At 40.8% G+C, this 13,752-nt stretch overlaps 1 protein-coding gene across 11 annotated transcripts in view; it reads right to left on the bottom strand.

The window, feature by feature from the left end:
* TCF20 (transcription factor 20) overlaps positions 1–13,752 on the bottom strand; it is a 140,826-nt gene that overhangs the window by 27,426 nt on the left and 99,648 nt on the right. The window lies entirely within an intron of this gene.

Here is a 13,752-nt window from a genome sequence, read left to right as displayed (position 1 = left end):
TTGCATCACCCAGAGCCCTGGGAAAGCTTTGCCACTCAGCACTGTCTGGTGCCTTGGGCTGGAATTTAAGACCAAGTCCTACACTGGCATTTCTCCTCCTATGGCAAGTCTGAAGACAACTTAAGTAGATCTACACCATTAAAATCATACATTGAGCAGCATCATAATTTCTCAAAAGAAAGTGTAGCTACCTGAAACCTTTTAACTGGAAGGAAATGTCTGGTTTACGCTCCTCCAGCTGGCAAATTAGGCCAGGGTAGGGAAGGGAGCATCCAGTCCCTAGTGCTTCTGAATTATGGGATCATTGTAACAAAGAAAACCCCTTATCTTTTCCTATGTCTAGACAAGAAGATGGATGTACTTGGCATCAGTAATAAATACATACATTTGAGAACCACCTTAGACAATCTTTAAACAGTTCCCTTTTTTTAAAATTTACTACTTTGCATAATTAGTAATATCATTTTGGAAGAACTTTCCATCTGAAGTCATGATCTTGATCAGGCTCCCCACCTCCAAATCATTTTAAGACCTGAGTTTGTTCTTGCATAGCCTGCAGCCCCCTCCTATGCCTAGCATTTCTCTGTATCAGTATTGACACTGAAAGTCAAGAAAGCTAGTCCAGCCAAAAATTAGCCTGATTAAAATGGGAATGGGGTGAGGGAAGGATTTGCTGGCTAGATCTCCCACCTGACTCGCTGCAGTCACAGAGCACTACTTCTGGCAGAAGGGGAGGTGTGGACAAGAAGAATGGCTTCTAACAACCCTAATTTAGCCTAGATGAAATTACCACCATATTTCATCTTCACAATAGATTCCTCAGTGAAGCAGAAATGGTTTACATGGGGCACTCTTCACTCATTTGTACCTCTAACAGCAAAGAAGCCTTGACCTTTTGCTACACTCCTACCTCCCTCTGCCCTCATCCGTTTCACTTCCCCCAGCCCTTGCCCTGCACTCATCTTTGTCCTAATTTACCCCACAGTGACACAAAATAATCAAGGGCTGCTATCAAAATAAAAAAGGGAATTTCACTAAATCAGAGGGGAATTCTGAAAAAGGAGTTTTAGTTGTGGCAAGGAGAGGGACAAGTCTATGAAAATTGACATTACTGTGAGAGCAACTCAGAACTTCAAAGGGCCTTTTCAGGATGATGATTACTTTGTTAACTCCCTACACTAGGGCTAATCAGTCTCTGTGCCCAATGTGCAGGCTGTGCTCTTCTGGACATTTGCTCCATTCCCCACTCCCATCCACCCTCCTGGCTTGATGCTGCAGTAGGAACAAGCTGATGAAGTCAGCTAACCGCAAAATTCTTATTCCCATATTCCAAATAGCTCTGTGCCCACATCTCCAGCTACAGACCTTCTCCCTCAACATGGCTCTAGCCACTTATGCTTACCCATAGCTTTAGCAATACAAGACTGCTGTTGAATGCTAATTGCTTACTAATGAAAACTAATCATCATGCAATTAAACTTTAATCACTAAGCAGCTGGCTGGGTTCCAATCCATAACAATAAAGGCTTATTAATAACTTTTTGCCAAAGTGCTCTACCCATGAAGGCTATCCTCTACACAGAGTCCAGCTAAGTGTATAAAATTGTTTGGAAAATATTTCCTCTGCCAACAAACCAGCCAGAGCACAATAGGGTAACAGCAGAATAGTATAAATTAGCTAAGAAGGATGGGTTTAAGATCCAGGGAACCCAAACTACTCTTCTGGTTCCTTCCATAACCTCAGGCACAATGTGCTACACAGAAAAAACTTCTTTTCTCCAGTTCTTGTCTCTGCAGAGTAACATTCTTTAAGGCAAAAAACTAGTTATAATTTTGCTGTAGTTTCTAAAATTATTACATGAATACTCATCATACTTCAGTTTTATTTTTACTCATCTTTCTAAATCTAGGGAAATTAATCTAACCTCTTTCAGAACATATTTCTCTAATTAAAAAATATATTGAGGTTATATAACTAGGTTTATAATGGACAGATTAAAATCTACTTTTGAAAAGAAGAAAGTTTAAAACCTGCTTTCTGCAAAGCCACAAAGATGATGAGATGGCAGGAGCACCTTTGTTATGAAGACAGAGAGCTGGGGTTGTTCAGCCTGGAGAGAAGGCTTCTAGACAGACCCTTCCAGTATGTAAAGGAGCTTATAAAAATGATAGAGAGCAACTTTCAACATGAGCAATAGTGACGGAACAGTGGGGAATGGTTTTAAACTAAGAAAGGTTTAAATTAGGTATTAGGAGGAAATTCTTTACTGCAAGGATGAAGCACTGGATGGCTGTAAAGTGAAGCTGTGGATGCCCCACATCCCTGGAAGTCTTCAAGGCCAAGTTGGATGTAGCTTTGAACAGCCTGATCTCATGGAAGTGTTGCTATAAGACCTCTTCCAACCCAAACCATCCTGTGAATTCATGATTTTAAAGTAATTTCATACCACCATCAGTAAGTTTTGCCTGCAGAATTCCTATCCCAATCTGGCATAAAGCCTTATGTGTAAATAACTTTTTATGAACTTGGTTTGCATTGCCATGTTTGGAGAGCTTTCCTTTATTATGAATAGTAGAACACGAGTATAATCGAAGCATTATTCTTGCTTATTCAGCGATCAAAGAATTCAATATAATGCTTATTTTAAAATAAAATAGAAAAATTGTAGATTTTTTTTTTATTTAAAAAGGTCTTACAAAAGATAGTAACACCTTTCTAATAATCTACTAAATATTATATAAAAGAAAGTAATGAATTCTTACCTTCAAAAATTCAAAGGTTACCTCATTTCAAAGTCAGTAAGACAGATGAAAGATGAAAAAATAATTTTTTTCCCCAAAAATCAGGAAAAATACTTTTAAGTCTACATTTTTGCCTAATTGTAATCAAATATACACCATTTAAAATACAGAGGCATGGAGCAGAATAAACTTATTTCCTAGTAATGTTGTTCGAACAAAGCTAAAGGAATACAGCTGAAATGACAACCATCTGGAATTAGTCTAAGTTTAAAAAATTGGTTCATTTTAAGTTAACAAAACACCAACAACACAACTCTCCTCCAAAATGTTGGGGAATCTTAACAAGCTTTTTACCAGCACAACTTAAAAAGATTCAAGCTAAAATGACACAAAAATAGATCGTATTCACTCACTATTGAAAATTTAGTAAGAGTTTGGCATCCCTATGGTAACAGGCAATTGAAATCTTACCAAAAAAAAAAAATAAAAAAAATACTGTGTGAGCTTGTGGGTAAGTCAGACAAAAAGCTCTAAACCTTTCTCTAGGAACCTCCTGCACAGAGAAGGCCCCATTCACATGTAGAAGAGCTTCCTCAAAATTAAGTTACTTAAATGTATTTTTAAATTAAAACTGTACAGAGATTATGAGGATCTCTGATGCTTTACAGAAAGGCAACTGTGGAATGAGCAAGCTGCTTTTTTGCATACAAGTTTCCAGTGCTCTTGGCTACAACTCATGTAAGTGGGCAAACATCCTATTCTTTCCCAATACTCCATTGTCAGTAAATCTATTTTCCACTTTCCTCACTCCACATGCAAGACAAACAGTAAAATATAAAACCACATGCAAGCACAGACATAATGCCTGTACTTTGGGATAAACTAATGTGCAAAGGAGTCTGCTAATAAAGATGCACAGAAAGTACTTCCTGCATCTTCTCTTCCCCATTACGAAGGGGTCAATACTGGACTCTTTCCTCTTACCAGCATCATCTTTATGCTTGAGATCTCAACTAAAATGTGCTAAAATGTGCTTCCTATCACCTGCAGTCCATAATCACCAAAAGGCTGCACCAAATTCACCTCACTTCTACTCACAGCAAAGCCAAAGAAAACCAATTTCATTTCACAAATGTAATACTAGCTTCTGATAATTTAAGATACTGAAACATTTGCATCGGACATGTACATGTGGATTCTGTCTGCTCAGCTCTTTCTAAGGTTTGTGGTACCAATGCACAGAGCTGCTGTGAGCCACCAAGTGCTGCAGCAGTAGTGATTCACACTTCCAGGTCCCCAAGAGAGGAAGGCAGTGAACTGAGATACAACAGGGGCTCCTCCGAGGTTCTCCTCCCTGTGGAGGATTACTCTTACACACCAGAAGTCATGATAGCAGAGTTCCAGTGGCACAGCAGATGGCATTGCCTTTCTGAGAAAACCAAATCTGAAGTTCATAATTCAGCTGTCTTTCAGGATTTCTCCTCCACCCAAAATTTCATGCTTTCTTATTTTTGTAATACTGCAGAAGAATATTAAAGATGCTGCCATTTCCTGAGGAATGAAAACTAGTATCATGCTAGTGTGCACATTTCCAGCTCAGACAACTAGGTATTTGGGCATAGTCTGTCAGTGAAAACCAGGAATTCAGCCACTTTATGGGTAACTGTAGAAACTGCCTCAAGGTTCTGTGGCAATCCTCAGTTGAAGGGCTAAAGCATACTAAAAGCTGTTTCCAGAGATAAAAACAAGCAATGTTCTTAATACACCCCTTTTCCAATCACTGCTGGCAGTGATTTTAAATCTGCCATTGGTTTCCCTTTCCCCACAGTAAAAAATTAAAAAGCTCCACTGTCACTTCTTCCTACTCTTGAAATGTGTCCCTACTAACAGAGCTCTAGGTGTAGAAATACAACTGTTACTTCCTGTGTGTTGTCAGGCATGTTATTTTTGAAGCAGCAGATTATTATTTCAGTTGAACCCTGACCTAACACAGAACTCCACTTGAGGGTTGTTTTTTTTTTTTTTTCTTTCATGCTTTGGTTTGGAGGGGAGGGGGGGTGAGGGTGGGTTTGGGGGAGAAAAAATTACTAGGTTCTGTATGTTCTGTATGTTCTTCTCTACAAAGAAAGATGATGAATAAAGAGTTAACATTCTTCTCCTAACACAATTAAATAGTAGTACCATAGACCTGAAACCCTTTCAAATGCTTGTGGCACCTGGGCACAATTTTATGTTACAGCTAAATTGATCTAATAGTTATCATTACCAGTGGAAAGGACATCCTTCCGAGATGCAGCAAGCACGGTTCAGGGGGTAAGCAGAGTCAGATGGCTGATCTGGCATGAAGATCTCCCTCCCCAGGCTAGTCTTCTAATGGATTATCTGGCTACATATCAACCCACTGTGCAAATGCAGAGGTGGAAGATCTAGTGCAAGTGAAGTAGTGGAAGCAAACCACTTGCAAAGAGGATAAAGTAGGATCACTCCTCATGACAGCAACTCCCTCCTGGTCTGGCTTAGGGGTGAGAGAGCCACCTGTGCCAAAGGAGACATCCAGAATGAACTGACACCTTTATACTTGTATGGTACTACAGTAGTCAGGTTTCTGGGCCTAGAAACTGTTTTGCTTTGTTTTGACAAAGGCAGCTAACCTTCCACAATTTTCCCAGTTCATACCAATTTTCTGGCTTAGACACTTGATTAGCTATGCAGCAAGGAATCTTTTATAAGTAATTACTTAGAGAGCATGGGAGCTTTTTTGTTAGACTTTGACTTCCCAAATTTGAGAATATAAATAGCTTAAATCCTAGTGATGGCTCCAGGCACCTTTCTTTACCCAATTTACAGCTAGGGTCCAGAATGGTAGAGGTAAACAAAAGAAAATGGTTCTATGAAAGCATCAGAGTAGAACGGCCATTTTCTCCAAATAAGATACTGTGGAAGATCAACTATCAGGAGTCTTAAGTCAATAACAACTTACCTGTGCAAAACCAGGAGCTGGGTAACATGCAAGCCTACCTCTAACACTACCACTAACAAAGACATACAACATGAGGCACAAGGCTGCCACTGCCCAACAGTCATGAAAAATTCAAGTATCTAGTATCAAGCTGAAGAGAAAGAGACTTCAGGCATTTAGGTTCTAAATTTCTCATCACTAAAGTCTACCAGACCTACAAAACAGGCCTGTTAAGAGCCCTGAAGCATGTAGATTTCTCGACTTTGCATGAAGAGCAGGTTTTGAAAAGAATCCATGGAGAGCTGGACAAAATTACAGTCTGGTGACAGAAAACACAGTATCTTCTGCTACACTTTAGATCATGGACAGGTTTCACCCTCCACCATTTGTTACCCTAAAGTTCACCTGACTGAAACTCAAGATGATCTCTTCAATAAGGAGCAACAAAGGAAACAGGTTCCAAGGACTCCTTTCCACGTATAAGGATTTAAACATTTCTAAAGCTGGGAGAGATGCAGAGATTGATGAGAAAAGCATTACATTTCTTAGACCTTTTAAAAGAGATCTTTGAAAACAAACTTTCCTTTCACAGAACACTCTCAGCAGGAACACAAGCTACATTTATCTTCAGCAAGGTCAATTCAGATAAGAGTAGGAGTAGAAGAAAAAAAAATGCAAACAAACAAGAAAACTCATCCTTACCAGAAGTAATACATGTGCTGGGGCAGAGCCTCTGCCTTGGGAAAAAACATATCTTATAAAAAAGCTCTGTAAGAAACAGCATACCACCTACTAGTGAACAGCTTTTTAGAAAACAATAGCTGAACTATCTTTAATTCAACTTAACACAAAGAATGTTCTCTGCATTGTTCTTCTCTTCATTTACAGCTTCATATATTTAATACTGAGAATAAAGACCATAAATTCTTCTGAACATTAAAACTGCTGACAACTACCAAAGTGACTCCATAGTTGTTGTTTCAAAGGTAACCAATAGTTCATCTTACATGGAAATGAACTTCTCATTAATAGAAAAATGGTGAAAAAATAGACAAGACAGCAAACTTTCTAGCCACCTACAGTATTTGAAAGAAAACATTTTACAAACAATAGGATCACCTAGCACTAAGGAGATGGCATTTTTTCAGTTTAAGATTTCATCAGCATTGGAACAAAAAAAGCCTAACTGCAAGAAGGCCACTTAGCACCATTACTATGCATTAACAGTTTATGACGGAGACAGACTCCTTGGCAGTTAGACTCATCTGCTGGGGTATCTAATTTGAGCCTCAAAATAAGGAGAAGGATTAAGTCATTCTGCATCTGAAGCAGCCCAATTAATTGGATCACATTCTCAGAATCCAAAAACCATAGCAGAGTGACCAGAGTAAAAGAAACATCTTTTTGCCTTCAAGAAAGGCAGATTCTAGCACTTTGAAAACCACCTGAATTGCTGCTTAGCAGATAATACACAGCATTTTCAGTCCAGAGTGAAAACAGACTTTAAGGAAAGCTCAGATCTCAGGAGAGTCACTTCGGAATTTGATAAACCTTTGTAAGATAACACCTTCTCAAAAATTCTTCTTGAGCATCTGGTACAATTTGATCTTTGAGCACCTTCACATTCATAAAAATCCTTTCTTGAGATTGACTGTGGGACAGTTGACAAAAAAACTGCAGTAAGACAGACATTTATTCATATGAGAAACTATTTAGCAAGAAAAATTATTTTCTGATCTTGGAAAGCATGTGAGAAACAGGTGTTCAGGGGAAAAATTCTATATTGAGCTTTCACGTGATGAAAAATAGGTGAACTTGTGTCAGAAGAAACACGGGACGGATTACTTGTATCACTACCTACATCAATAGCCTTTGACTAGAGGTTTAAGTTTCCCATTTCTATATTAGAGTGCTGCATAAACAACAGCAACTGAGCCAGGTGTCTAAATAAAGTATTTCAACTCACTTAAATGGTATGGATTCAGTTTAAATTGGTGCATAGTTACTCTACTGGTACCACAGACAGTTTATGTAATTTTTAGTTATGGGACTATTTAATTTGCACAGAATGAGTTACATACATGAATTATACACTTCCAGGATCATGACCCTTCAAATACCATAAGCTAATGTCCTTCCTTACCCGTAGACAAAATCCAAGAGCTACATTCCTCTGCACACATCTCTCTACTTGTTCCTGGTAGGAAGCAGCTACTTGATTTGCACATCTGCTTTTCTATGACAGCAACACTAACGAACTGCATGTCAGAGGAAAAAAGAGAAAATGCACTTGCAAAGCATAGAGAAGGTAAAGAAAAAGCATATGCAACAAGCATAGGAAATCAGCTGTGTGAGCCAGAAGGCTTTCCTCAGGCAGCGGGGGCAGGACAGTTGAGCTCTACAGAGCCTTTCCACTGCCTGGGGATGGCTTCTGGCAGGCAGACCTCCGAATACCCCATGGCCATCTCAGTGCTGCACAAAACCCTCTGAGAGCTGAAGGGATGACGATACACTGCTTCCACAGGAGAACCCAGCACAACAGCTTGCTACAATAGGAAAAGAAAAATGCTAGAAGAAAACCTTTTCCATTATTTGTCACAGGGGTGATAAACAGATTACTCTTATGGATCTTATATAAAGGAGCCCAGCATCATGTTAGGATACTGTGTTTGTATGAGACACAATACAGAGCTTTAAACTCTGATTTGGGAGGGGGACAGTATTAGGCTTGTCCTTGGCAAGCTGTGGGATGAGATGCAAAGGCTAGAAGAACAGAGTGCTAGTGAGGGCACACTTAAGAGTCTTACAGAGGTGAGCCAGGGACTCCTGAGGTAACAGGGATACCATGCCAACAGGGATACCAGCAGGAAAATATCTCAAAGGAATTAAGGGCTGTTCCTCTGGGAAGGTGATGCAGCCAACAGTCTGGCCAAGGTGCCTTTACACCAAAGCACAGAGGATGGGCAACAAACCAAAGGAGGGGCATGATGCCACCGTGCTGCTGGAAAGTTGTGATCCTGCTGCCATTACTGAAACTTGGTGGGACAAATTGTGTGACTGGATTGTGACTATCAATGGCTATGGGCTGTTCAGAAGAGACAGAAAGGAGGGAGAGGTGGAGGGGCTGCCCTCTATGTCAAGAGGTGCATTGAGTGTGAAGAGCTGTCTCTGAAGAACAGCCATGAGCAGCTTGAAAGACTGTGGTTAAAATCAGACTCTGAGGCAACAAAAGGAACCTTGTGGCCAGGGTCTGCTACAGCTGCCTGACCAAGGGGAGCCTATCCTCAGCCTTCTTGCCCCAATTACAGGAGGCATCGTGCTCACAAGCTCCAGTCCTGTTGGGGGACTTCAGCCACCTTGACATCTACGGGGAAAGTAGCAAGGTAAACTGCAGGCAATCCAGGAGACTCCTGCATGGAAGATGGCTTCTTGAGCCAGGTAAAAGCCCTACCAGAGGGAACCTGATACTGCATTTGATGATCACCAGTAAATTTGGGATATCAAGATAGGAGGCAGTCTGGGTTGGAGTGATCGTGCATGGGTGGATTTTGCAGTCCTGAGGGATATGGGTCAGGCAAGGAGTAAAGTTAAGCCCCTGAACTTCAGGAAAGCAAACTTCCAGCTCTTCAAGGAGATAGTCAACAGGGTACCCTGGGAGACTGCCCTCAGGGACACAGGAGCAGAACTGAGCTGGCAGATTTTTACTGAAATCTTCCACAGAGTTCAAGAGCTAGCAATTTCAAGGAGCAAGAGACTGAGCAAGGAAGGCAAGAGACTGGATGGCTGAGTAGGGAACTTCTGGTCAAACCAAAGGGAAAGAACTAAAGACACAGGCAGTGGAAACAAGGACAGGTAACATGGGAAGAATATAGGGGTGAAGTTCAGTTGTGCAGGGATAGTTTCGGGAAGGCCAAGGCAAAGCTGGAACTGAAAAGAAATGCAAGGAATAACAGGCAAGTCTTCTATAGGTAGGTTAACCAGAAAAGCGAGGACTAAGAAGGTGTACTCCCCACCATAAACAGTGCTAGCAAACAGTGGATGAAGAGAAGGCTGAGGTACTCAACTTTTTTGTCTCAGTCTTCAATGACAACATCTCTTCCCCACACCTCTCAAGTGGATGGATGACAGGATGGGGACTGGGGTAGGAGAGTGTCCCTCAAACTGTATGCAAAGATCAGGTTCACAAACACTTGAGGAACCTGAATGTACACAAGTCTATGGGATCTGAAAAGATGTATCTAGGATTTCTGAGACAGTTTGCTGATGTAATTTCTAAACCATGCACCATGGTATTTGAAAAGTTGGTAGTCAGGTGAAACCCCAGGTGAGTTGAAAAAGGGAAACACTGTACACATGTGTAAAAAGGGCAGAAAGGAGGACCCTGGGAATTACCAACCTGTCAGCCTCACCTCTGTGCCTGGGAAGATCATGGATCCTCCTAGAAGCTGCACTAAGGCACACAGGGGACAGGGAGGTGATTCAGGACAGCCAGCAAGACTTCACCAAAGGGCAAATCCTGCCTGACCAACCTAGTGGCTTTCTATGATGGAGTGACTCCTGCCTCCCTGGGAAAGGGTGAGGATCTAATTTATATGTAATGCTTTTGAAATGTAAGGCTTTTGACAGTCCCACACAACACCCTTCTTTCCAAACTGGAGAGTGATGGATTTGACGGATCAGATGGATTAGGAATTGGTTGGACAATTCCATCAAGAGGGTAGAGATCAACAGCTCAGAGTCCCAGTGAGCATCACTGACCAGTGGTGTCCCTCAGGGGTCTGTATTGGGACCAGAGTTATTTATTATCTTCATTAATGACACACATGAAAGGATCAAGTGCACCCTCAGCAAGCTTGCACATAGCACCAAGATGAGTGATGCTCTTCTAAACAGACTCAAAAGTGAGCACATGGGAGTCTCACGAGATTTAACAAGACCCAGTGCAAGGTGCTATACCTGGGTTGGGGCAACCTCCAGTATCAACACCAGCTGGGGGATGAAGGGATCAAGGTCAGCCTTGCCAAGAAAGACTTGGGAGTGCAGGTGGACAAGAGGCTGGACATAACCCAGCAATGGCACTCACAGCACAGAAAGCCAGTTATATCCTGTAACCCAATTTGGGTTGCATCCAAAGGAGTGTGGGCAGCAGGATGAAGGAGGGGATTCTGCCCCTTTGCTCTGCTCTGGTGAGACCCCACTTGCAGTGCTGCATCCAGCTCTGGGGTCCTCTGCACAAAAAAGGATAGACCTGTTACAGCAGTTCCAGAGGAAGCCACCAAAATGATTAAAGGGACAGAGCACCTCTCCTTACAAGGAAAAGCTGAGAGAACTGGGAATGTTCAATCTGGAAAAGAGAAGGCTTCAGGGTGACTTAATTGTGGCCTTCCAGTACTTGAAGGGAACATACCAGAGAGAGGCTATTTACAAGATGTAGTGACAGGACAAGGGTGAATGGTTTCAAACTGAGAGTTGGTTTAACATAGGTATTAGGGAGAAATTCTTTACTGTGAGAGTGAGGCACTGGAACAAGTTATCCAGAGCAGTTGTGGATTGCCCATTCCTTGAAGTGTTTAAGGCCAGACTGGATGGGGCTCTAAGCAGCCTGGTCTAGTGGGAAGTGTCCCTCCTGACAGCAGAGGTTTGATCTTTAAGATTTATTCCTATTCAAGTAATTCTATGATTCTATAACAAAACAAAATGTACACACAAGACAGTGGTCCCTGACTCTGAAAGTTCAGTCTTATAAACAGATAAAAAAATTGATCTAGACAGAACAGTGGAGAGCACTGAAAAACTACATATTACTTATCATAAACCAAAAGTAAGCAGTATTCCTTGCAGCCTTAAATAGAAGGATTGGGAGGAAATAATTTTAAAATCAAATGAGATTGTGAATCTGAGCGACATGAAAATCAGAATAAAATGACAGACAATCGATTAAGGATGATGTAGATTAAAAGCCATGTTTTAAAGTGAGATTTTGAAAACTCACTATGAATTCAAGAATAATTTTTGAGTTTGTGCTGGAAGAACATGAATCTGGAGAAGAAAGGAAGCTCTACAGGACTCTGGAAGAAAGTGACTGAGTTACCAAAAGCTACTCAAAAGCATCCTATTCCAGGATATAAAACAAAAGCATAAGCAAACTTTAGTGAGCCCCACAGAAAAAACATGAAGTAATGAAAAACAGTCTGAAGAACACAGTGGAAAGCAAGAAGGTAATCAAAAGACACAGGCAGGTGGAACAACATTTCAAGAGTAGCACAGCTGATAGTCATAATGTAGTCGACAGAAAAATGGAAAATTAGGCACTGGATCTGAACCTTAACTGGCAAAAAATCATCATAAACACTGATTACAACTGCAGTAGAGCACAACTGAAGCCACAGTGGAGGACAAGAGCCCCAGACAATGCACTCAAAGAACTTAGAGATTAAAAAAGAAAACTGAAATTAAGAGGTAGTTGCAAAGGCAAGAGAGGCCAACAAGCATTTTGTACACTCTTTTCTAAAAATAAAAGAGGAACATTTATTTCTAGTGGCATTATGAGGGAAAAGACAGAGGAGTTCAGGATTGAGGGAAAGAGGTAGAGGAAGAAAACACAAAGTTCAAGAGAGATAAGGAGATATATTTGTAAGGTGACATAAAGGTAGATGAAACGGTTCAGAAGAGGAAAAAAAAATTTCACTTGTAAGGAAGAGATGATTTTAACAGTTGGAAGAAAGTGCCAAAGAGTAAGCCATAGCACATTCAATCAGAAAGTCATGAAGATTCCATGCAGAGAAAGAACTAGACGTCAAACAACATGCACAAACCCACATAAAAATGTGGATAATGGGCTGCTATTATTGAACTAGTTTGACTAGAGCTTCTCAACACAGCATGTTTTAGCACAGCTGGGCTTATGTCCTTTGCACAAACAGGAACAAAAAGGATCATTGGATGATAACTCAAGCAGTTCAAGAACTTGTAAAAAAGGCATTTGTTATTGGGAAAACCAGAATCCTAAGTAAAAGAAACACCCTACACACAGTAAAAAGAGAAAATCAGGCTGGAGAGATACAAATTCAAAATGCTGGTGAACTACCAGACAAATGAAAGCATGGCCACATTGCGAGTAGAATCCAAATGGTGGTGGAGAACCTGAAAGAAACCTTGCAATTATCAGAGATAAGAAATTGAGCAGTTGCATCAGAACAAGTACGCAGGCATGGCTCTATGAAAACCAAATGAAATTAACTGACTATGTTTAATGAGAGACTAGAAACAAGAATGCAAGCCAAATCAAGTTAGGGCAGAGAAGCATGTAATTACTGTCAAAGAACAGTTGAGTGAAAATTTAGAACAAGCCAAGAATCAAACTTGCAGATAAACTCATGGGGAGGAAACAAGCACACTGTATGTAACAATACAGAGGAAAGAAGATAAAAACTGGATCCCAACACTGTTTAGAAAAGGAAGAATCTGAAGGCAACAGAGAAAAAGTAGTTCTATGCCTCTTCCATGGGCTGACCCATGACAGAGAACAATGCAAAAGAAAAAATGACCATAAAAAAAGCAATGCAGGATACTGATGATGGCAAAGCAAGGCACATAACTGTGGTTTTAAAGCATCAGCTTCTGCCTCAGGAAATCAAGAACAGCAAGTGTGTCCATCCACAATCAGGCAGTTGTAAATAAAGTTCTTCCTTTGTCCCTGCTTTAGTTTTACCTATTTCTTCTCACTCATTGTATACTCACGCTCTGGAGAAAGTAAATTACCAGTGTCATTTGTGAATGCTGAACTCATCAGTATTAAACCCACACATATTTTACTCAATGCTTACAGACCTTTGTGCAATTCTGCTCTATCCACCTTATTTTGTAAGGACTGCAAATTCTCCTACAGTTGTATAATATGCATTATAATGTAGAGTAACTCACACTGGAAGGAGCCCCTGCTGAAAGGAGAGCCAACTTTGAAGGCAGATCCACCCTGAGATGTAAAGATGCTTAGGGTTCTGCCCAGAATCAAATTCTGTATCTCCAAAACCAGGGCATTCCACACCTTT

The sequence above is a fragment of the Lonchura striata genome, chromosome 5, assembly GCF_046129695.1.
Source record: "Lonchura striata isolate bLonStr1 chromosome 5, bLonStr1.mat, whole genome shotgun sequence".
NCBI classification, from domain to species: domain Eukaryota; kingdom Metazoa; phylum Chordata; class Aves; order Passeriformes; family Estrildidae; genus Lonchura; species Lonchura striata.
Note: the sequence above shows the minus strand (reverse complement) of the source record. Positions and strands in the feature narration are given on the sequence as shown.